Source organism: Hypanus sabinus, chromosome 15, assembly GCF_030144855.1.
Source record: "Hypanus sabinus isolate sHypSab1 chromosome 15, sHypSab1.hap1, whole genome shotgun sequence".
Lineage (NCBI taxonomy): Eukaryota > Metazoa > Chordata > Chondrichthyes > Myliobatiformes > Dasyatidae > Hypanus > Hypanus sabinus.
In genome coordinates, this window is record NC_082720.1 from 73,030,398 (window position 1) to 73,053,189 (window position 22,792).

Genomic DNA, 22,792 nt, shown 5'->3' on the forward strand with positions numbered 1-22,792 from the left:
CATTTAAAACAACAAAACTCTGGAACATTGAGCTGTCAGTCTGGCCCCTTCTGCAAAAAAAAGTCTCACTAATGGCTAGAATCGCGTTTTGCATGCGCTGATCCATGCCCTAAGCTCAATCGCCTTTCTTACAATACTCATTGCAGTGAAATATACACTCAGAAGATAAGCCCCAAAATGTTCAACCTTTCAATTCCTGACTATTTATGTAGGCTTCACATAATCTTTCCCATAATCACTCCACTATCTGCTCTGGTATTCTGGTTCCCATCTCCTTGCAACTCTGGTTTAAAGCACCACCATACCTTCCCACAAGGATGTTAGTCCCCATTCAGTTCAAGTGCAAACCATTCCTTCTGTACAAGTCCCACCTTCCCTGGAAGACAGCCCAATGATCCAAAAATCTGAAGCCCTCCCTTCTGCACAATCTGCTTAGCTGCATGCTAAACTGTATGATCTTCCTATTTCTGGTAATCCTGAGATCAAAACTCTGGATGTCCTGTTCTTTAAGTTAACATCGAATCCCCTGAACTCACTATGGAGGGCCTCGTCACACTCTCTATCCATGTCATTGGTACCAATATGGACCACGACCTCTGGCTTCTTGCCCTCCCATTTAAGATGGCTATCGACCCCATCCGAAGTGTCTCTGGCCCTGGCACTGAAAGGTAACGTACCAGATTCTGTGCCAGAGGCCAGACCAATGTGATTTTCCTGTGCTAGGTCATCCTTCCCAACAGGATCCAAAGTTATTGAGGGGAATTGCCACAGAGATACTCGACACTAACTGTCTATCTCCTTTCCACCTCCTGATGGTCACCTGTGTCCTGTACCTTGGCTGTAACTAACTCTCTGTATGAATATCCTGTTGATCAGCCCCTCAGCCTCCCAAATGATCCAGAGTTCATCCAGCTCCGGCTCCAGATCTTTAACACATCCTGAAAGAAGCTGCAGCTGGATGCACTTCTTGAGGGTGAAGTTGTTAGGGACACTGGAGGTCTTCCTGCCTTCCCACAATCCACAAAAAGAGCATTCTACTATCCTGCCTGGCATCTCAACTGTTCTAGCTGTGCAATTAGAAAGAAAGAAAAGAAAATTTAACAAAAACATAGGCCTCCATCCTCTGTCTCTTCTCATCAAAGCCTCTGAGCCAAAGCTGAACTTCCCCACTGTTGTATTCTGATGTTTTTAATTCAAAGTTCTTTCTGAAGTCAGGAAAGAGACGCAAAACCTGTTGCTTCATGATCATTTTATTAAGTGTTTACAGAATAAAGCTAATCTAAAACAACAGGGGAGGCTAGTAGCAGAAGGGAGAGGCAAAGAAAGAGACGGTGCTCAGTGTGGAGCTGCTCTTTTTACTGCATAGATATGAAAAAATCTATTCAAATTTGTAGTTAAGAGTCAACCAATCAGAAAACACTTATTCAAATAATGCAGCACGAGAAGCTCCCGGAACTTTCCAGAATGGTAAAAAAATGTAACCATAGGGGATGTATTTAACAGCTACATATACATAATGTGACCGCTAGGAACCATACTAAACAATTACTTGTATATAATTAATTATATAAAATACAAGCAGCCAATTTATTGTTATACTGCAAATAAAATAACAATAAAACAGTCGGAATCAGCACCACTCTAACACTGGCACACTCACACAATGGCTGTTACGTTTAAACCTAACTTTTTTTTATTTGCTCTGGCTAAGTGCCTAATTAAGCACAGTCCAATGACTCTTCGGGAACTGTGATGCGCAGAATGTCTCGACTGCCTCTGCTTGCCTCTTTTGAAATCTCTCTCCCTATTCTGCTAATCATTATTGTGATTCAGGAATTACTCTCTGCTTCAGTTCTGTTTCCCATGTGCTGACCTTCCCTTCATTCCTGGTACTTAAAACACCACAAAGTTTGCTGTTGAGGTGATCTGAGAGAGTAATGTTGCAAGTGTGACTGTGTTTTGTTCATGGGAGACTGACTTCCAAATTCATGGTGCATAAAGGAAGTGTTTTCAGTTTTTCATTGGTGAAAGTAATTCCTTTAGTAAGATGATTCTGCCTGTATTAGTATCTGGGTTGCTTGCTGAATGCACCATTTCTGTTAAGGAAACCTTGCAGATGGCAGGATGTCAATCAGTTAAAGGAAGAGAAATGGAGCGCAAAAGGAAAGATGGCATGAGAGGTAAAAGATCTATTTGTCGCACTCCGAGTTAGCCTTAATGACAAGGAATGGTTTCTGATGCAAGAATATAAGAAGTCAGATTAAAAACAGAAAAAAGATTTTGATGGCATCCTGAGCCAAATGTAGTTGAGATAGGACCAAGAAGATCAATAAAATCAGAGTTGAAGGCATGGTTGAAACTGATATGAAAATGTCATTTTCATTTGATAGGAATGCCCCACCAGAACCTGAAACTGGAAAGAAAGCTTTCTTAAGGGGGACAGGTATAATCTCAATTGGGCTGGGACAGTGTCAGTTTGGCTGAAGCTACTGATTAAGTTTTAAACTAATTATGGGGGCAGGACGAAATCTGAAGTGAGGGGAAAATCAGAAGGATAATGCGAATGGTCAAGATGAGAGCCACAGCAGTGTAGTCATTAATGTAATGCTGTTACATTTCCAGCAATCAGTTCTCCCTGTGATTGCATGGGTCTCCTCCTGGTGCTCCAATTTCGTCCCTCATTCCAAGATGTACGGTTTAGGGTTAGTAGTTGTAGGCATGCTATGTTTGTGCCAGAAGCATGCTGACATCTGCAGGCTACCCCCAACACATATTCAGAGTGTAAATGATGTATTTCACTGCATGTTTCAATGTACATGGGATAAATAAAGCTAATCTTTGAATCTGGTATGGCTGATGGTATCCAGTGAGTGATAAGGGTTACAAACAGCAGTGTGCACCTGCAACTATATTCAAAGTAGGAAGCAATGATTAAAAAGACAAAATTAATCATATTTTCTTTTCTTTTTTTCTTCAGACTTTCAGAGTAATCCCTCACTATTTCCCTGCACCCTATACTCTTTAATAAACCTTGGGTATTAACATCCTCCCACTTTCTCCACATTTTGCATTAATTTTTAGAATCTGAGACATAAGATGTAGGTGCAGAATTAGGCCATTCAACCAAATAAGTCTGCTCCATCGTTTGATTATGTGTGATTTTTTTCCCACCACTCTACCTACCCTGCATTCACTGAATAGGCCCTACCATGGTTTGAATATCCAAAACGCATCACCTCACATTTATCCGAGTTGAAGTCCGTTGCTATTCCTCAGTCCTAACTGAACTTGTTCTTCAACCTTCTTCAAGAGACCCCCTAATTTACAGATTTGCTTTAACTGTCACATGTACTTCAAAACATGCAGTGAATTGAACTGTTTTGCATCAATGAACAACAGTCTGAAGATTATGCTGGGGACAGTCCACAAGTGTTACCACCATAGCATGACCACAACTCAGTAATCCTAACTCTAATTTAATATCATCAGCAAATTCGGATGTTCAATTTCCATGTACAGTATTCACATCCATATCATGTAGAGAAGTAATGAATAAGAGGTCCTAACAATGATCCCTGAGGAACACCACTGGTCACAGACCTCTGGTTGGAGAATTGATTTTAAACTATCACACTCTGCTTCCTATCATTGGGCCAATTATAAATGCAGCTTGCCAGCTTCCCCTGAACCGTATGTGACCTAAGCAACTTGCCTTGTGGGACCTTGTCAAAGGCCTTAGTTAGTCCATAGAAAGAACTTCCATTGCTCTACCTTCATCTGTCCCCTTAGTTACCTCTTCAGAAAACTTCAAAGATTTATCAAGTATGACCTTCCAAAGCACAAAACCATGCTGACTATTCCTGATCAGACCTTGACTGTCCGAGTGATGATGGATCTTGTCTCACAGAATTCCCTCCAGTAACTTCCCTACAACTGAAGTCAGGCTAACTGGCCTGTATTTAACGGCACTTCTTGAACAAAGGAACATTAGCCGCCCTCCAGTCTTTTGGAACTTCACCAGTGTCTCACTACGAAACAAACATTTCTCCCAGGGCCTCTGTAATTTCTTCCTTGGCCGACCATAAAGTCTAAGGGGTGAGGTGCTCTTGGTCAAGCTGTGGGGATTTGCCCACCGAAGTGCATCCAAGTCTGCAAATACCTTGGATCATAATGTGCATATGATCCAAGACCTCACTGCTGATAACCCTCGTGGCCAGTTACGGATCCCTCACTTTCTTCCCCACTCATATCCATCGCAACATCGTAACATCAATCAGGTCTGCACCCCAAATGACCCTTCTTCCCTGGTAAGCAAATAAGCTAAACCTAACCAGCCTGTCCTCATAGCAGAAACCCTCCATCTCCCCAAAAAAAACATCCTTATGCATCTCCTTTGCACCCTGTCCTGTGCACACTCGTTCTTCCAATAGGGTTGTAATGAGAACTGCACACAGTAATCTGTTGTGACTTTGTGCCATAATATTGTTGTTCTTAAAGACTATGCCTTGTTAAAAGAACAGTGATCTCAAGAATTGAAACAAGTGAGGTCCTACAGGAATACAGAATATTGGTTTGGTGGTTTCTTAAAAAATTAAATGTTATTGGAACAAAATAACACTGTTGGCAAGACTAAGGAAAATCCCACAGCAAAGTGTGGGTGATACGGTAGCGTAGCAGTTAGTGTAATACTTTTACCCTGGTAGCAACTAAGGTTCAATTCCCACCACCGTCAGTAAGGATTTTATATGCTCTACCTGTTGTTGTTGTTCTTCGTGCTCTCTGGCGCACTGGGTGCTACTTTTGCTGTTTCCTTAGCATTTGTCTGTTTTGCAAGGTTCTCCCTGTGACTGTGTGCTCTTCCCACAGGTGCTCCAGTTTCCTCCCTCATCTTGGCCTTTTCTCCCTGGAGCAACAGAGGATGAGATGTGACCCAATAGAGGGGTATAAGATGTGGAGAGGCATTGATCATGTGGATAGTCAGAGGCTTTTTCCCAGGGCTGAAATGGCTAACACGAGGGGGCACAGTTTTAAGTTGCTTGGAATAGATACAGGGGGAGATGTCAGGGTAAGTTTTTTTTAACGCAGAAAGCCGCGAGTGCGTGGAATGGGCTGCCGGCGACGGTGGTGGAGGCAGATTCAATAGGGTCTTTTGAGAGACTCTTGGATAGGTATTCCATGTAGGATAACTTAGAAAAATAGAGGGCTATGGGTAACCCTAGGTAATTTCTCAAGTAAGTACATGTTTGGCACAGCATTGTGGGCCAAAGGGCCTGTATTGTGCTGTAGGTTTTCTATGTTTCTATGTTCTATGTTCTATCCTAACAAAGGGTTAGTAGGTTAATTGGTCACATGCGTGTAATTGAGAGGTGCAGATTTGTTGGGTGAAAGGGCTAGTTGGTGTGCTGTATTTCTAACTACAAATAAATTTCTAAGTATATTAGGAGCTAAAGGTAACAAAGAAAAGAGCAGGTATCATTAAGGACAAAAATCGCAAACAGTATGTAGAACTGGAGGATGTGTGCGTGCTCTTAACTGAATACTTCTTACCCATATTGGCTATAGGGAAAATTCTAGAGTTTTAAAATTCAGGCAGTCAAATTCTGGAACTAATGAGCTTGAGAAGGAGGGGTTATAAGATGATTTGGCCAGGGATAGAGGAGGTGTAACTAACGCTGCTTTAGGGAGCAAGGGGTGATTTTGCTGTGGTTCTGACATAAATGTTCAGTCCTTCTTTCGTCACAAGAGGGATGCCAAATCACTGAAAAAGAATGATTGTATACTTTAAATCAAGAAAGGCAGCAGGGCTAAGCCAAGTAATTACAAACAAGGCTAACATCAGTGACAGAGAAGTTACTGCAATGAAGTACTTAGAGCTGGAGGGATTAATCACCATTCCTTTATCATTACAGCAACATATTGGATTTTAATTCTCACACTCAGTTTTGAATTCCTCCCCCCAGTCTGCTGGCCAGTAGCTGTTCTCGGTCCACTCTGCCAGGTGCAGCCCTAATGAAATCACCCAATTCAAAGTTCAAAGTGCATGTTGAGTATGTCACCATATACTACCTGGAAATTCGATGCAGGACCTTAATTTGTAGAATATCCTTATTCATCACCATAACAACGGTAGTATCTCTCAAATGTTCTTGCACTTACCCAACCACATTTGCAAAGATTAGTTTCATAATTAAATTCTGACTCAAAAAGCTTTGCTGGATGCACATTAAGAATTCAGCCTTCGATAAGCATTTCAAAATGAATCAATACCAATTAATACAGGGAAAGTAGAAATCCCCATAGATAATTACGCTATTATTTTTACACCTTGCCGTAGCGTAACCCCAGCAAAGTGATCACCCCTTTTATGTTTTTATGCTTCAAGCATGTGGCCTCACTTGAAGAACCTCATTGGATCTTGCTCTCCTTAATTAGTATTGTACTTTTTTTTCTTTTCCAACTCCCTCTTTCCTGGCTGAAAGTATTAGATCCTAGAGTGTTGAATTATCAGGTGCTCCCATCATTCAATCGCCTCTGTGATAGGACTGATCTTGCCTTCCTAGATTATTAGCTACACTTGTTAGACTGCTGATTTTACAATAGCTGCAATGCAACTTAAAACATGGAACGTAGAACAGAGCAGCACAGGAACAAACTCTTCAGCTCACAGCATTGTACCAAACAAATAAATTAGCAATCCAATGGCCAACTAAACGAATCTCTTCTGCCAACGCAATGTCCATATCCTTTCATTTTCCTCACACTCAAGAACCTATCTAAACGTCTCTGCCTCTTGTATACCTGTCTCTGCCACCACCCTGGGCAGCATGTTCCAAACCCCCACAACTTTGTGGAAAAAAAACTTGCCCCTCACATCTCCTTTGAACTTAACCCCTCTTACCTCAAATGCATGCCCTTTGGTATTAGGTATTTGAACACTGGGAAAAAGATACCGTCAGTCCACCCTTGTATTTCTTCAATGTATGTTTTTGGAGATTTTATTCACTGATTCTGAATATACTTTTTTATCCCAGTGAATTAACAAGAGGTTATACCTTGCAGTAATTAATTCAGTATTTCTTTTGCTTTCGATAATGGAACTTTTGAAATGTAATCCCTTTATTACAATCCTAATATAGCCAGTTATCCGAGAAAATGAGTGAATGTAACTTGGGGTGTAAACCCAGCAAAATGTGCAATCTGGGCAAAATGGTCTTCACTTAGCAATGACTTACAACAAAATGTATTAAGTTAGCCTGAATGAGTGAGATATAGATAGAGAAATGGCTTTGGATTTACAGTTTTTCATGCTTTAGCAGAAAGAACTCTTATCAGGAGCTCTGCAAAGTGGAATTGACTGAATTCCAAAAGGCCTGATAAAAATCTTCAGGCAACAATGATTCCAATTTAAGGCAAGGTCTGTGCTTCAGACTAGCAGCGTAATGGAAGCAGCCAGCAGCTTACCTACATCAGTGTGTAATGGCTTCTGGAGATGTCCTTCTGTCCTGTGGAACCATTGTGAACTCTTATAACAATCATCAAAGCTCCCTGAGAGGGAAGATAACCTTTTTTTTTAAGAACAGGAGATAAAGGAGATGCAGAAGTTTATAAAGATGATTGAAATTCAGTCAGGCCAATGCCAAGGTTTCTCATAACTTCCAGATGAAAGAATCACAGCATAAAATGACATTCAGCCCATCATTTTGATTCTAGCTTTGCATGCCTGTTCTCCCACATTCTTCATATTCTTCTCAAGTAGACCAAGTAAACATTCATGTTATATAAGTAAATGACCATTTAATGCAGGAACAAAGTGTACTCCTGAACCAGTCTAAAGCCTCTGTGCATGGAATTAAACTCTTCTCCTGCCAACTAAAAGATGATTTTAGAGAGGCAATGACTTTATGACTCACTGTGTTCAGTTCTGGTCACCTCATTACAGGAAGGATGTGGAAGCATTAGAGAGAATTCCGAGGGGATTTGCCAGGATGCTGCCTGGATTAGAAAACATATCTTATGAGAAAGTTTGACTGAGCTAGAGCTTTTCCATTTAGAGTGAAGGATGAGAGCAGCTCGACGGCGGTGTATAAGATTATAAGAGTGGGCAGCCAGCATTCTTTCTCTTAGGGCAGTATTTGGCTGATAACAGAGCATATCCTTTCAAGCTGATTGGAGGAAAGTTTAGAGGCAATATCAGAAGAAGGTTTCTTTACACAGAGAGTGTTGGGTGCCTCGAACTCATTGTCAGGCTTTCTGGTAGAGGCTGATGCAATAGGAACAGCTAAGGGACTCTTACATCCGCACAAGGAAGTAAGAATATTGGAGGGTTATGGGCTTTGAAGGAGGGAAGTTTTAAATTGATCTTTGAATAGGCTTGTACAGGTAGCAGAACATTGTTGGTCAAGGATCCATGCTGGTTATTGGGTTAATTGTAGCCTGTAAATTTGCCCCTGGTTGGTTGATTAATGACTGAATCTGGTGGGAGTTGATGGAAATTTATGGAGAATGAAATGGATTAGTGGAAGTGACTGCTTGATTTTTGGCACTTTGTCAGAGCAACTTGAATTTCTGTACTATACAATGTTATATTTTTGAGGCACTTGTATGCATGAGCTTAATATTATGAAACACAGTGTTGGCACACTTAAAGGTGCATTCCATGCATTTGTTTGGTGGAAAGCAGAACCTTTACCTATAATTTTACCCCCTTCTGCTCACCTTCCTGTTACTATCTATCCATAAAGTAGACTTTATTCCCTGTATGGTGACTGGTGCAAAGCTAACTGAGATACATTTCACGTTTGACTCGTCTTCTTCTTGTAAAAAGAACACAATGGCTTACACCAACCTTAGCTGAACACAAATATAATTTCCGACTAGTATTATGCCCAAATTTGGAGAAACAAGAAGTTAACTTTTATTGAATATAATACATTTCATTGCATAATGGTGCTGATGCTTTGCAATAGTTCAACTAAGCTAAAAGTGTTCTGTTGATGATTTTCATTTGTACTCAGTATCTGAGGCTTCTCGTTTAAGTATCCAACAATAATTAGCCAGCACTGAAGACTTCCAGTTGCCCTGATAGTATTTCTCCATGAGCACATCGTCCTGGGGAAACCTTGCACTGTGCTCACCACCAGCAGTACCAAAGCTTGTAGGAAAGAAATCTAAATAGGAATGCGAAAAATTAATCTTTGGTGACATGTTGTATTTGATAGTTTTGCGAGCTTGAAGCAAGTCGTCAACCAGCTGCATGTAGTCTGGTGCTCTGTAGCTGCAAAGAAAATTTTCAACAATATTCTTGAATGCCTTACATGTGCTTTTTTCCAGTCCTACTATAAGCTCTTTGAATTGCCTGGCACTGATTTGTGGACCAACAAAAATGCTTTCCTTAATCTTGGCATCTTGAATTATGATTTGAAATAATAAATATAGACCATGGGTGTCATTGGGCCATGTAGGCCCATAATAGGGCCAGAAGGGTCTGTCACCTTGCAGTATATCAAAATAAATAAATAAAGGACAGCCACAGGCCATTTGGCCCATTATTTTTGTGCTGACCCACAATGTTATTTAAACTAATCTGATCTACCTACTCGTGGTCTGTATCCTATCTCTTGAATATTCTTGTGCTTATTCAACATATTCCAACATTTTTCACATCTTCCAACACATTTCATCTGTCCTGAGTGTACCGAAGTACAGAATCATTGCCAGTTCCTCTTAATCTGGCTTGCTGCAATATGCCTCTTTAGAGGCTTTACTGCAAAGTAGAATCTAATTACATCAAAAGGGTAATTTTCTGACATTAATTGAGAATTGCTGTTTGTCCTTCAGCTAGATTCAAGATTCACAATTGTTTAATATTTCCAGAACACAAGTGTAATGGAGAGCAAAATAATTATTGCTATGGATCTGATGCAGCTCAAAAAATAAGATAAGGAACACATTAATAAAACACAAAGACAATACATATAAACATATACAATAGCTTCTGTATTACGGGTTCCCAAAATTGTTTATGCCATGAACCAATGCCATTAAGCAAGGGTTCAGTGGAACCCAGGTTGGGAACCGCTGTTCTATACATGTATTGATTGTATGTCCATGAAATGATGCTAGGTATAGGAGTGTCTGTACATAAGGTGACTAACAGGAAACAATAAAGTAGCGGTGTGTGGGGGTTGGGTTAGTGGGTGAAGGTGTTGATCAGCCTTACTGCTTGGGGAAAGACCTTACTGCTTAGGTATGCCAACAACAACCTGGCCCTTAACACCCAGAAGACCAAGGAGATCATTGTGGACTTCTGGCACGCTATGAGCTACACTCATGTCTCCATCTACGTCAATGGAGCTGTAGTGGAGCGTGTATCAAGCTTCAAATTCTGTGGTGTTCACATTTCCAAGGATCTTACCTGGTCCCTGTCCCTGTCCTATGCCTCCATCCTGATCAAAGAGGTGCAACGGCACCTTTATTTCCTGCAAAAGCTCAGCTCTGTCCCAAGATACTGACAGACTTTTACCGCTGTACCATTGGGAGCATACTCACCAACTGCATCTCAGTGTGGTTTGGCAATTGTCCTGTATTGGACTGCAAAGCACTCCAGCGTGTGGTGAAAACTGCCCAGCGGATTATTGGCACCCAATTGCCCACCATTGAGAACATCTACCATAAACGCTGCCAAGACAGGGTGAAAAGCATTATCAAGGATGCATCTCACCCTAACCATGGACTCTTTACTCTCCTCCAATCCGGTAGGTGCTGCAGGAAACTCCAGCAGGCCCAGGAAGAGCTTCTTCTCTGAGGCTGTGACCCTGCTGAACCTCACATCACAGCGCTAAGCGGTATTGCACCCATATTGTACTGTCTTAGTACTTTTATATATGTGTGCTGTAGCACTTACTTTTTTTCACAGTTATTTTGTAAATAACACTATTCTTTGCATTTCTGGTTAGATGCTAACTGCATTTCAATTGGAGCTCTCTGTACTTGGCACAATGACAATAAAGTTGAATTAGACAATAAAGTCTAATTAATGTAATATGTCCTTGATGGTAGATAGGCTGGTGTTGGTGAGACTTTGGGCGGATTGGGGAATTGAGCTCAAGAGTTGAGAGGTAATGTTGATGCTCTATAAAATTCTAGTCAAAGCAGACTTAGAATATTGCGTTCTGTTCTGGTTGCCTTTTTATAGGAAGGATGTGGAAGCTTTAGAGAGGGTGTGGAGATTCACCAGGATGCTGCCTGGATTGGAGAGCATATCTTATGTGAAAAGTTTTTGTGAGCTAGCACTTGGCTCTTTCAAGTGAAAGACATAAGACATGACTTGAATGGACAGCCAAGGACTTTGTCCCAAGGAAGAACTGGCTAATATAAGGGGCATAATTTGAAGGTGCTGGAAGGAAAGTACAGGAGTATGTCAGAGGTAATTTTTTTTTTACAGAGAGTGGTGGGTACTTGGAACATACTGCTAGAAATGGTAGTAGAATCAGATATATTAGCAGCATTTAAGAGAATCTTAGGCACGTGGATAATAGAAAAGTGGAGGGTGTTGTGGGAGAGGGGGTTTAGATTGATCTTGGAGTAGGTTGAAAGGTTTGCACAACATTGTGGGCCAAAGGGCCTCTACTGTGCTGTAATGTTTTGTGTTTTGTATGTGAGCTTTAGGACAGTAAGGGAGATTCAGATATTACATGCAGATCAATATGAGCTGCATCTTGTGCTTGGTTTAATTTATCAGAAAGTATGTAGTCAGTTTAAATGCCAGAGAAAAATAATTAAACACAGAGGTGAAAAATATCTGGATGTTTTAATTCTAAAGGTCCATGCTCAATGCCATGAAGCTTCAAGTAGTGCAAACAGCTCACAGAGTAATTAATCTCAAAGCTTTCTGATTTCTCTTTGTACAAAACCTTGTTTTGAGCTTCACTTAAATTACTGAGTGTAGTTTTGATCTCTCCATGTGTGATATTGAGGCATTTGAAAAGTTAAAGAAGCAGATTAGAAGATTAATTCCCAGTTTGTGTTTGAAGACCAATTAATTATTCCAGCTGAATAGGACAGAGAAGATGAGGATGTACCTACATGCCTAAGGGCAGAAACAAGCCAGATGTTAGGTATTTCCTTCAGAGTAATGGATCTGTGTAACAGATTACCTCCTCTTGTATTGAATCCTGATTCACTTTATTTCTTAAACTGCAATGGATACAAGAAGGATGGTGATAACAGGAGATGAAACCTTTTCTGGATCTGCTAGTAATAGTTTGGTACCAGAAGCTATCCAGATTCAAAATATGAGATTCTCCTCAATAGTGGGATCTTGTAAAACATATTATCTTGAAATGCCTTCTTCTCACTACCGCCATCAGAGAGGATGCACATTCAACATTTTAATGAATCTCTCTACCCCTCCACCTTCAGATGCTTCATGAACCCGTAAGCACAATCTCACTGCTCCTTTTATTTATTTTATTTTTTATAATGTTTTACAATGCATTGCTGCTGTAAAACAGCAAATTTCACAACATTATCAATGGTAATAAACCTGCTTCTGATTCTGATTGAATGGAGCAGGCTCTCAGCTCAAGTAGTGGCTGAAAAGTTTGATGCCTGGTTAAACTCTCATCAGACTTTGCCATGTTGTGAAGAACTTTGCTTCTATGGGCCTGACATTTGGAAATGTTAACAAACTATTTTGAAACAAAAATAAATAATTAGCTGCTTCTTCTTCTTCTTCTTCCTCTTTCTCTTCTTCTTCCTCTTCCTCTTCTTTTTCCTTTTCCTCTTCTTCCTTCCTCTTCTTCTTCCTCCTCTTCCTCCTCTTCCTCTTCCTCTTCCTCCTCCTCCTCCTCCTCCTCCTTTTCGTCTTCCTCCTCCTCTTCCTCCTCCTCTTCCTCTTCCTTACACGTTACACACTTGGGCGATCATGGCACTCAACATCGAATGATCCCTCGCAGTGTCAATGATATCTTGCACACTTAGATCTGTTAGTTCTTTCACAGTAATTTCACAATACTTATATTGGGGAAAAAACTTTTGAACATTTGTAGTTTCAGATACACAAAATTGAAAATATTAAAGCAAACTCAATGAAATAAAATTAATTACAATTTCCATGTATTTACCTTTGTCCTCTGCTACTGCTCCTCTCCATTCCAGTTCATGAGTATGTTGTTATGGTTGAGTGGGTGGAGAGGAACATTGGAGCACACTAGGTTAGTGATTTTCTGTCAGTGCAATCAGAACTTCTTTATTTGCTCAGGAATCCCAAACTTTCAGACATTTATTGTGTATAAACATAGCAATTTAGCATACATCTGCAAACCCTTCTCAGCAATTTCTGCCCAATTGTGTTTGAAGTAGGTTTTCTCCCATGCAAATCAGGACTAATATCAAATATCAAACCAGGATGCTTGGCTGAGTGGTGCTGCAATAACAATCTCTTGGTCAGCATCAGCACATTTATTTTATTTTGCTTTAATGTTTTTAATTGTTTTTTTAGTAAATCTATAAATGTTTAATAGCTTTTTATAATGTCATTATTTATTTTGTTATAAGTTAGCTGTAGCTAACTATAGCTCAAAGTTCAAAGTAAGTTTATTATCGAAATACATGTATGTCACCTTATACAACCCTAAGATTCATTTTCTTGTAGGCATTCTCAATGAATCCATAATAGCATAATAACCATAATAGAATCAATGAAAGACCACACCAACTTGGGCATTCAACCAGTGTGCAAAAGACAACAAACTGTGCAATAATAATAATAATAATAATAATAATAATAATAAGCAATACATATTGAGAAACTGAGATGAAAAGCTCTTGAATGTGAGATGATAGGTTGTGGAAACATTTCAGTGATGGGGCAAGTGAAATTGAGTATATTGTCCCCTTTACTTCAAGAGCCTGATGGTTGAGGAGTATTAACCGTTCCTGGAACTGTTTGTGTGAATCCTAAGACTCCTGTACCTTCTTTCTGATAGCACCAGAGAAAAGAGAGCATGTCCTAGGAGATGGGGGCCCCTGATGCTGGATGCTTCTTTCCTACAACAAAGCTTTGTGTAGATGTGCTCAATGTTGGGGAGTGCTTTACCCATGATGGACTGGACTGTATCTATTATTTTTTGTAGGATTTTCCATTCAAAGGTGTTGGTAATTGCATACCAGGCTGTGATGCAATCAGTTAATACACTCTCCACTGCACATCTAAAGTAGTCTGTCAAAGCTTTTCATGTCATACCAAATCTTTGCAAACGCCTAAGTAGAGTAGAGGTGCTGCTATGTTTTCTTCATAATTGCACTTATGTTCTGGGCCCAGAACAGATCCTCCAAAGTGATAGCACTGAGGAATTTAAAGTTGCTGACCTTCTGTACCTCTGATCCTACAAAGAGGACTGGCCCACGGACCTCTAGTTTCTTCCTCCTGAAGTTAATAATTAGTTCATTGGTCTTGCTGACATTGAGTAAGCAGTTGTTGTTATGACACCACTCTGACAGATTTTCAGTTTTCCATCTGTATATTGATTCGTCACCACCTTTGATTTGGTCCACAGCAGTGGTGTCGTCAGCAAATTTGAATATGGCATTGTAGCTGTGCTTAGCCACACTGACATTAGTGTAAAGTGAGTAGAGCAGGGTCTAAGCACACAGCCGTGTGGTGCAACTGTACTGATGGAGACTGTTGAGGAGATGTTGTTGCTAATGCAAACTGGCCAGGGTCTGCAAGTGAGAAAATCAAGGATCCAGTTGTGCAAGGATGTATTGAAGCCAAAGTCTTGAAGCTTATTGATTAGTTTTGAGTAGATCATGATACTGAATGTCAAACTGCAGTTGATAAAGAGCGTCCTGATGTATGCATCCTTGCTGTCCAGATGTCGCTGGGTTGAGTGAAGTGCGAATGACATGGCATCTACTGTGGACCTGTTGCTCCAGTAGGCAAATTGGAGTGGATCCAAGTTGCATTTAGGCAGGAATTGATATGTTTCATCACCAACCTTTCAAAACAGTTCCAATGCCATCTTCATCAACACATTACAGTTGTTGTTCAAATCGCAGGTGCTAATGAGTCAGCTTACCAGAGAGAAATAGATCACCTGACTAAGCGTTACCACAACAACAAACTCTTGCTCAAAGTCAGCTAAAATAAACATCTAATTGTTGACACGTCAGGAAAGGGAAGGCGGGTGAGCAATAAACTTGACTTTCACTTTGAATTTCGATTGATCACGAATAACTAAGGAAATTGGGGAGGAATTTTTCAGGTATTCTCAAATCCATGTGGATTTTTATATTTTGCTCCTGCAGAAACTTATTTGGTTGAGCGGATTGCATTCTAAAATGCATGAACTATCAGAACTGTATGAGACAGCTTGGATGGAACAGAAGGGCAGTGACTGCAGTTATTCCTGTATTTAGAACACATCTTGAAAACATTGGGAACCTGTATTATCTGTGGATTTATAGAAGGTGAAACTTAGAGTCTTGCAGTCTGTGTTTTCATTTACCATATCATGGGACACCTATACTTTCTGATGTTTTTGTTCAGCTATTTATTTAGAAAAGTTATAGGTCAAAATGTCAACCAAGTTTTTGACAATCTGAGGCATTTTCATTTTGAAGTTATTGGTAAATTTGAGGGAAAATAGCCAATTATAACAAATTTAAAAGGAATCTAAGTATCTCAATTTCTATCTCTTACTATACTCTGCCACATCATTACCTGACATTGGCCACCTGACATATGGTAGGAGTCAACTGCAAATTTGTAAATGGCGTCAGAACAAAGTATTTCAAGATGAGTGCAACGTAGGCATGAGTGCATAAGGAGTAAAGGAAAGGTCAAGGACATAACCTTGCTGAGGACCAGTGTTCAGGTTAACTGTGGTGCAAGTATGGCTGTCCATCCTTACTGATTGTGGTCTGTTGGGCAGGAAGTCAATCCATTTGCAGAAGGAGATGAACAGTCTCGGGTTTAGAAACTTGGAGATGTGTTTGTTTAGAATTATGGTTTAACAAAGGGTCACCTTTGGTGAAACAAGATGTGAAAATCACCAGAGGAAGGCTGGGAGAATGTACCCAATGGGACTACCCTTGAGTTGTGTATTGAACTTGGATATTCTGTGTTTTGATGTTCTTTATGTCCCCCAGTATTGTTTCTTTTTAGCAGGACTGTGAAGTTCTGATGAAGGGTATGGGCCCAAAATGTTGACTGTTTATTCTTCTCCTTAGATGTTGCCTGACCTGCTGAGTTCCTCCAGCATTTTGTGTGTGTTACAGTAAGTAATGTAAGCCATAGTTTTGGTTAGAATTATTTGCATAGAGAGAGATGAATGGAGTGATTCTTGTGAACTGGGGATGAGTTCTGATTGAAACCATCAGCTTCCAGTTACTGAAACATCACTTAGTCTTGGATTTCCCTGTACTTTCTGCTGAATGGGGAAGGTAAGAAGTGCTAAATGGCATTACCTCAGGGGATCCCAGAACCTAAGTAGGGATTGTAGATCTGTTCAGGAATGAAGATGAGATCCAGGTGTTGAGTGTAGATCTTTCATTCATAAATAGTCCTCATGCAGCTTTACTCTGAGGGATGTTCACTCTTGCAGAAGGTGAGATATGTAAGGGAGTCAAATTGTTAACTAATTCCTAACCTTAGATTTTCACCCTTCGGGAGGATTTTCCCTTTAATAAAAATCAAAGCAATCTACTCATGATAATAGGAAGGCCTCTGTAGGTACATAAACAGAAGAAATTCTACAGATGCTGGAATTCCAAAGCAACACACACAAAATGATGGAGGAACTCAGCGGGTTAGGCAGCGTCTATGGAAGTGAACAAACAGACCTGAAGAAAGGTCTGGATCAGAAACATTGACTTTTCTATAGATGCTACCTGACCTGCTGAGTTCCTCCAGCGTTCTGTGCGTGTTGCTCTGTACGTACGTTTCGATATAGCGCCTTAACATGTGGTGTAATTTTCAGATGTCATGGTGCATGTCTGCTTCTGCATCCAGCACTCAGGAAACCTTGCATTTTATGAAAGCCATGGTAAAAATGCAATTTTCCTGTGGCAATCATTTTTAACTGAAGTCTTATTGCACAGTACAGAAAGACATGGAGTCATACAATTCACTTCATTGGCAAATTGGGAGTATGTATTCTCATGCAAGGCCTGGGAGATTTCTGCTCACAATGGAAGGATATTTGACAGTTCCGTCAACCAATTTCTGACACACAGTGGAAGCAGTGTCAGAGCGCTCGCTGATTCTGGAACAATGAGATTGAAGTTGCTGTCTAACTTTCTTAGATTGGCAGCTGTTGGTGCAGGTACTGCTGACTGGTTTGGGAATTAAGCCACTAATCTTCATCTTGTGTTTCTTCATAATATGTTCCTCAGAATAGTGGATAATAGTCCTGTTTCCATAAGAGGCTGAAGCCTGGAAATTCTCGACCACCAGCAACGTAATGTGAAACAATACATGCGGGCTACCACTGCAAAATATTATTGCACATGTTGCAATTCATGATTCAGATTCAGATTTATGATAATGCACATGGAACCATTAAGTGAAATGCATCATTTACTGTTCATTGTCAGTAAGCACTCCTTTGGAAGTTCTGTGGGCAGTCAGCATTTGTTGCCACACATTCTGGCATCAACGTAGCATACCCATAATGCTCGGTAGAATCACAGTGAACATAGCATAACAGAATGCAACAAACAACAAAACAGCAACAGCAAAACAAAAAACCCTTTCCTCCCTTGCATCCATGGAAAGTTATATGCTCTCTGAAATTCCCACTGCATTACAGCTCATGAAATAACTTGCAATGATGTGATGAATAACTGTAATAAACTTGCAGTGATGTCAAGCTGTGGCCTCTGTTAATATCGAAGCTTAGGCTTAGTTTTCTTTTGTAGTTACTTAGGAGGCAGACGAGGGAGTTACAAATCATGGTAGGGTTTAGGGAAAGGGGTATGGGGAATTAGAGGCCAGGTTAGCGTTTAGGGAGAAGAATGTGGAGGAGTTGGAGGCCATCTCAGAATAGAAGCAGAATAGGGCCAGTGTTATGGTCCAGTCTGGACTGTGCATTACGGTTCTTGATCTGGTCCGCAGACTCCGGACTCCAGATCTTGCAGCCGTCCCTCCTTTCACCCTTGAGCCCAATTAGTCACACCTGTGGATCATCGTGGCTTGTTGGGGCTCAAGGAGGCGCACCTGATGCCCATCAACTGGCGGTGTATATAGTGGGCCCTGGGACTGAGTGGAGTTGGGGTTTGCCCTGGTTTGGAGTTTTATTTGTTAAAGTTGAGTAAGTCTGGTAGTCACCCTGGACCCAGTTCTCTTCCTATCCCTTGGCTCTGTTGGGCAAGCCTGGCTGGACTGCTGTTGCCTGGTGGGGGACTCTGCCCCTTTCCATCCCTTGCTGCTGATGGGTTGTGCCCTGCAACCTGCCCAGGTGCCTGTGACCTGCTGAGGCCCCTATGTTCCTGCCTTGGAGGTCCAGGCCCTACCTAAGAGTTATGTGGCTTGCCCAGAGGTCCCTGCCCCTACTGATCTCTTGTTGTTGATGGGTTGTGCCCTGCTACCTACCCAGGTGTCCTGTGACCTGCCCAGGCCCCTGTCTTCCTGCCTGGGAGGTCTGGCCCCTGCCCAGGAGTTGTGCAGTCTGCCCAGTGAACTCCTAGACTTTGCCTGAATTCTAACACTTTCCCAGAACCCCAGAATCACCTTGAATGTCATGTTCCTCATGCACACCATGGTCACCACATCTTGTCTATTGTTGTTCCTGTCCTGTCCCCAGTACTTCAGTGCCTGTGTCCTGCACTTGGGTCCAGCCTCCTGTCTCCTTATGACACCCAGTGTGTGTAACCTGTTTTGGGTCACTTCTTTTCCTTTTGTTACAGCATAAATGAGGTGGGTTGTGTCACTAGCTGGGTTTAAGGATTAGTCTAACATGAGCTGGAAGAGGGTGTAGTCAAACAGGTATAATAATCTCAAATTGAGTTAGGGCATTTGAGTAGGTACAGATTTGCATTTGGATAAAGGGTCTTAAATAAGGGTCATTCAGGATCTGGATCTGGCATTGGAAAAGTCTGTGATAGGATATGTAAGACATGATTTAGTTTTAATAGAGGGACCATTTGCAGTTGGGGGCCAGCAGGAAGGGCATAGTGAAGAATAAATTTTTAGTGTGAGACATTAACTTGCAGGTGACTCCCAGCATAAAGCACAAGGGATCTACATCTCAGCAAAGGAAAGCACCAACACACATTTCTGTGTGATTGTATCATGTAGCAGGGCAGATTGTTTTTGAGGAGATATCTAGTGGATGAGATATTGCACACTTGTGTCACCCGTGCACTTGTGCTTTGTACACAAGAGGACCTGTGAGGAAAAATTGTGCAGTTTGACTTGAGTAAATTCCTAAACATATTTATCATCTTCTGATGAAATTCTGTTCTACACTGCACAAACTGCTGCACAACATGTACCTTTCTAGTATTATGTCCCCTTGAGATACTCAACTGATTGTAAGGAAATCATTGTCCACTAAATAAGTGAAACTGAATCCAAACAAATGTCCAAATCAGAGTATAATTTTTAACTTAATTTGAATGCAAACATTCACACAAAATAAAGGATAGGCTGGAGTAGAAAATGGACTTTTCTCACAAAGAACCATTAATAACAACCAGTTGAAAATTGTATAATTAATGGTGCAAGTAAAAGTAATGAAGCATTGGACCTGATAAAATTGGAAGGATGTACTACATTGTGTAATTTGTGTACTACATTGGTTACTCTGTAATTAAGTGAATTTGAATCACAGATAGTATAAATGAAGAATTTCCCCCGCACCTAATAGCCCTAAAAGTTCAGACAGTGATGAAGCACTCATTCTCTATCGTCTCAGGATCAAAGTTTGATTCAGCATCTTTATCTAAGAAATGATGTGTTGGCACTGGAGAGGGTCCAGAGGAGGTTCATGAGAATGACACTGGGAATGAAAGGGTTAGTGTGTGAGGAGTGCTTGATGGCTCTGGACCTGTACTTGTGAAAGTTTAGAAGAATGGAGAGGGTGCAGGTTGGAATCTCATTGAACCCTATGAAATATTGGAAGGCCTAGATAGAGGGGAAGTCAAGAGAATGTTTCCTAGCATGGGTGAGTCTAGGGCTGGAGAGCACAGCCTCAGAATAGAGAGATGTCCATTTAGAATAGAGATAAGGAGGAATTTCTTCAGCCAGCGGGTGATAAATCTGTAGAATTCATTGATATTGAAGGCTGTGGAGGCCAAGTCATTTGGGTACATTTAAAGCCAAAGTTGCTTGGTTCTTGATTAGCAAGGGTGTCAAAGATTAAGGGAAGAAGGCAGGTGCTTGGGGTTCAGAGAGATAATAAATGTTACCTTTATTTTATTGAGATACAGCCTGCAGTAGGACTTTCAAGCCATGCCGGCCAGCAATCCCCCAATTTAATGCTTGCCTAATCACGCGACAATTTATCATGATCAATTAATAATAATAAATAAATATTAATAATTATTATTACCAACCAGTACACCTTTGGGCTGCACCTTTGGAGTAAACCAGAGCACCTGGAGGAAACCCACCCATGAAGTCACAGGGAGAACATACAAACTCCTTACAGGCTGTGGTGTCATAATCAAATGGTGGAATAGACTCGATGGGCTTAATGGCCTAATTTTGCTCCTATGTTTTATGGTCTAACATTGTAGGTGCCTGTCAGTGACTGATTCCTGGACAAAGCCAGTTTCACAAGGTCTTGCAACATGGTGGGGCATATTCAAGTAAATCTCATCCTATTGAGTGATGTGTGAGGGTGTTTTTATTGGTTTAATTGGTGGGGCAACTCAGCCTCCAGCTCAACTGACCACCAGAGCTACCAAGCCACAATATTACTGTATGATCAAGGAAATTCAAAAATATTCTAAATTCATGAAATTATTACAATAACTGAATTAAAAAAGACTCTTAAAACTTCCAAAAACATTTAAATAAGATCAGGCAATTAAAAGTTATGTTAAAATCACCAACACCATAATCCTTTGCAAAGCAGCAAGTCATTGATGAAGGAGCAATGTAGCATGACATTGTTCCATTTTGATGCATGTATCACTCGTACTCTGGAGTTGGTTTATATCTGGTGTGGAGTGATAAAGTAAGGTTCTTTTATTGAATTGGTTTTACTGTGACCAAATGGGACTGAGTTCACTGCACAAGCATTAACCTGACAGAGTCTTTATGTATGGATTTCCTAGTGTAAGCGGCAGGAATCTGCAGCAACCTCTTGCCCACTGAGGACTCTGGTGATTGTGAATAATCACAATTTTCTGTCAAGTAGTTTGTAAGTTTTGTGTTTGTGCACATGTGCCTAGTAATCCTGAACTTCCTCACACTTACTTTACAAAATTTCTGCAAATTCCAGTCCATTACCCAGTCATCTCAGTTGCAATAGATTTGTGGCATTTATTTTATATGTTTGATATTGAAAGAACACACATTTGACAGCAAGGTAAGACGTGTTTATGTGGAAGCAACAGAGCATGATTTTGCTACATTGCGATGAATGGTTTGCTCATACTGGGGTCAGGTTACGTGCAACGTCATGCGAAGTAACATGCATCCAATTTTTCTGTTCCAGATTCCCCAGGCGTGAAAACACTTGGTCACTACCTGCAGCCTGATTTTCATGTAAGTTCTGGAAATGAAGGGCATTAAAAGAATCTGTCATGTTGCTAAAATCTGATGTAATGGTAGATGGGATGGGTGGATGATCTGGAGAAAAGTGAAGTAAGAATGTGTACGGTAGTTTCTGAACTTACCTCTCAGCATTTTTTTTAAGAATTGCACCATTTTTATTTCAAAATTCAGAATTTCTTTTTAAAATATTCTTTCTAGCTATACTGTGATACTCTTAACATCCATCAGATGTAGAATAATTTAGCATTAATAAACAGATATTTCTGAACAAATACAATTTTCCAAATCTGAATCATATATTACAAAATAACATATTTTTGCAACTTTATCACAAGAAATTGAGATTAAATCACTATTCTCTACTTTGCAGTTCTATAATGTGTGCAGAGGGCTAATCCTCAGATGATAGACATAAGTTTATCTGTGTAAGGTGAAGAGAGTTGGTTAGAATGCTGAGCTCCTCCATGGTACTGCATTACAATGTCTTTAAGAATGTGGTGTTTCATAAACATCAATGTGTTGTGAAGGTACCATTTCTAAGCCTTAAGGTGTCTCATTGTAACCAAAGTGAGACATGAACAAAATTCAGATGATTGGTCTTCAATCTGAAACAATATCTCTGCACCTGTGTCTGTCCTGTGGAGTATTTCCAGGATTTTCTGTTTTTATTTCAGATTTCCAGCACCTGAGGTTCCAGGAATGATTTGTTTAGATTTTGTTCTGAAGCTAATGAAACCAAATGTGAGGATTTGCTTGCAAAACTTCCATTAATTTTTAGGAAAGGCTTATGATTTTTTTTCTGAATTGTTGAGTGCTTGAATTCAACCTTGTAAAACTTAGCTTTACCAGTGGAAACACCATGCCAAATCTTTGTACGCAAAGACAAAACAACTTAATCAAATTTAGTTGTCTGGGATTGCAGAATACCCATATGAGATTATTGCAGTCAATAGCAAGCCATTTGGCAACATCAGTGTGTGAAAAATTAAATATATCAAGGTCTCTTTTCATTGCTAACAGAAGTACAGGAGGAAAAGAGGAGCTGCAATTTTCCTTACAGACTGA

General features: G+C 40.4%; 1 long non-coding RNA gene across 1 annotated transcript in view; it reads left to right on the top strand.

Annotated features, from left to right (window-relative positions):
* LOC132405192 (uncharacterized) overlaps nucleotides 1-22,792 on the top strand; it is a 501,791-nt gene that overhangs the window by 245,506 nt on the left and 233,493 nt on the right. The window contains exon 4 of the long non-coding RNA XR_009515786.1: nucleotides 21,669-21,718. This is a non-coding gene — a long non-coding RNA (uncharacterized LOC132405192). The remainder of the gene's footprint in view (nucleotides 1-21,668; nucleotides 21,719-22,792) is intronic.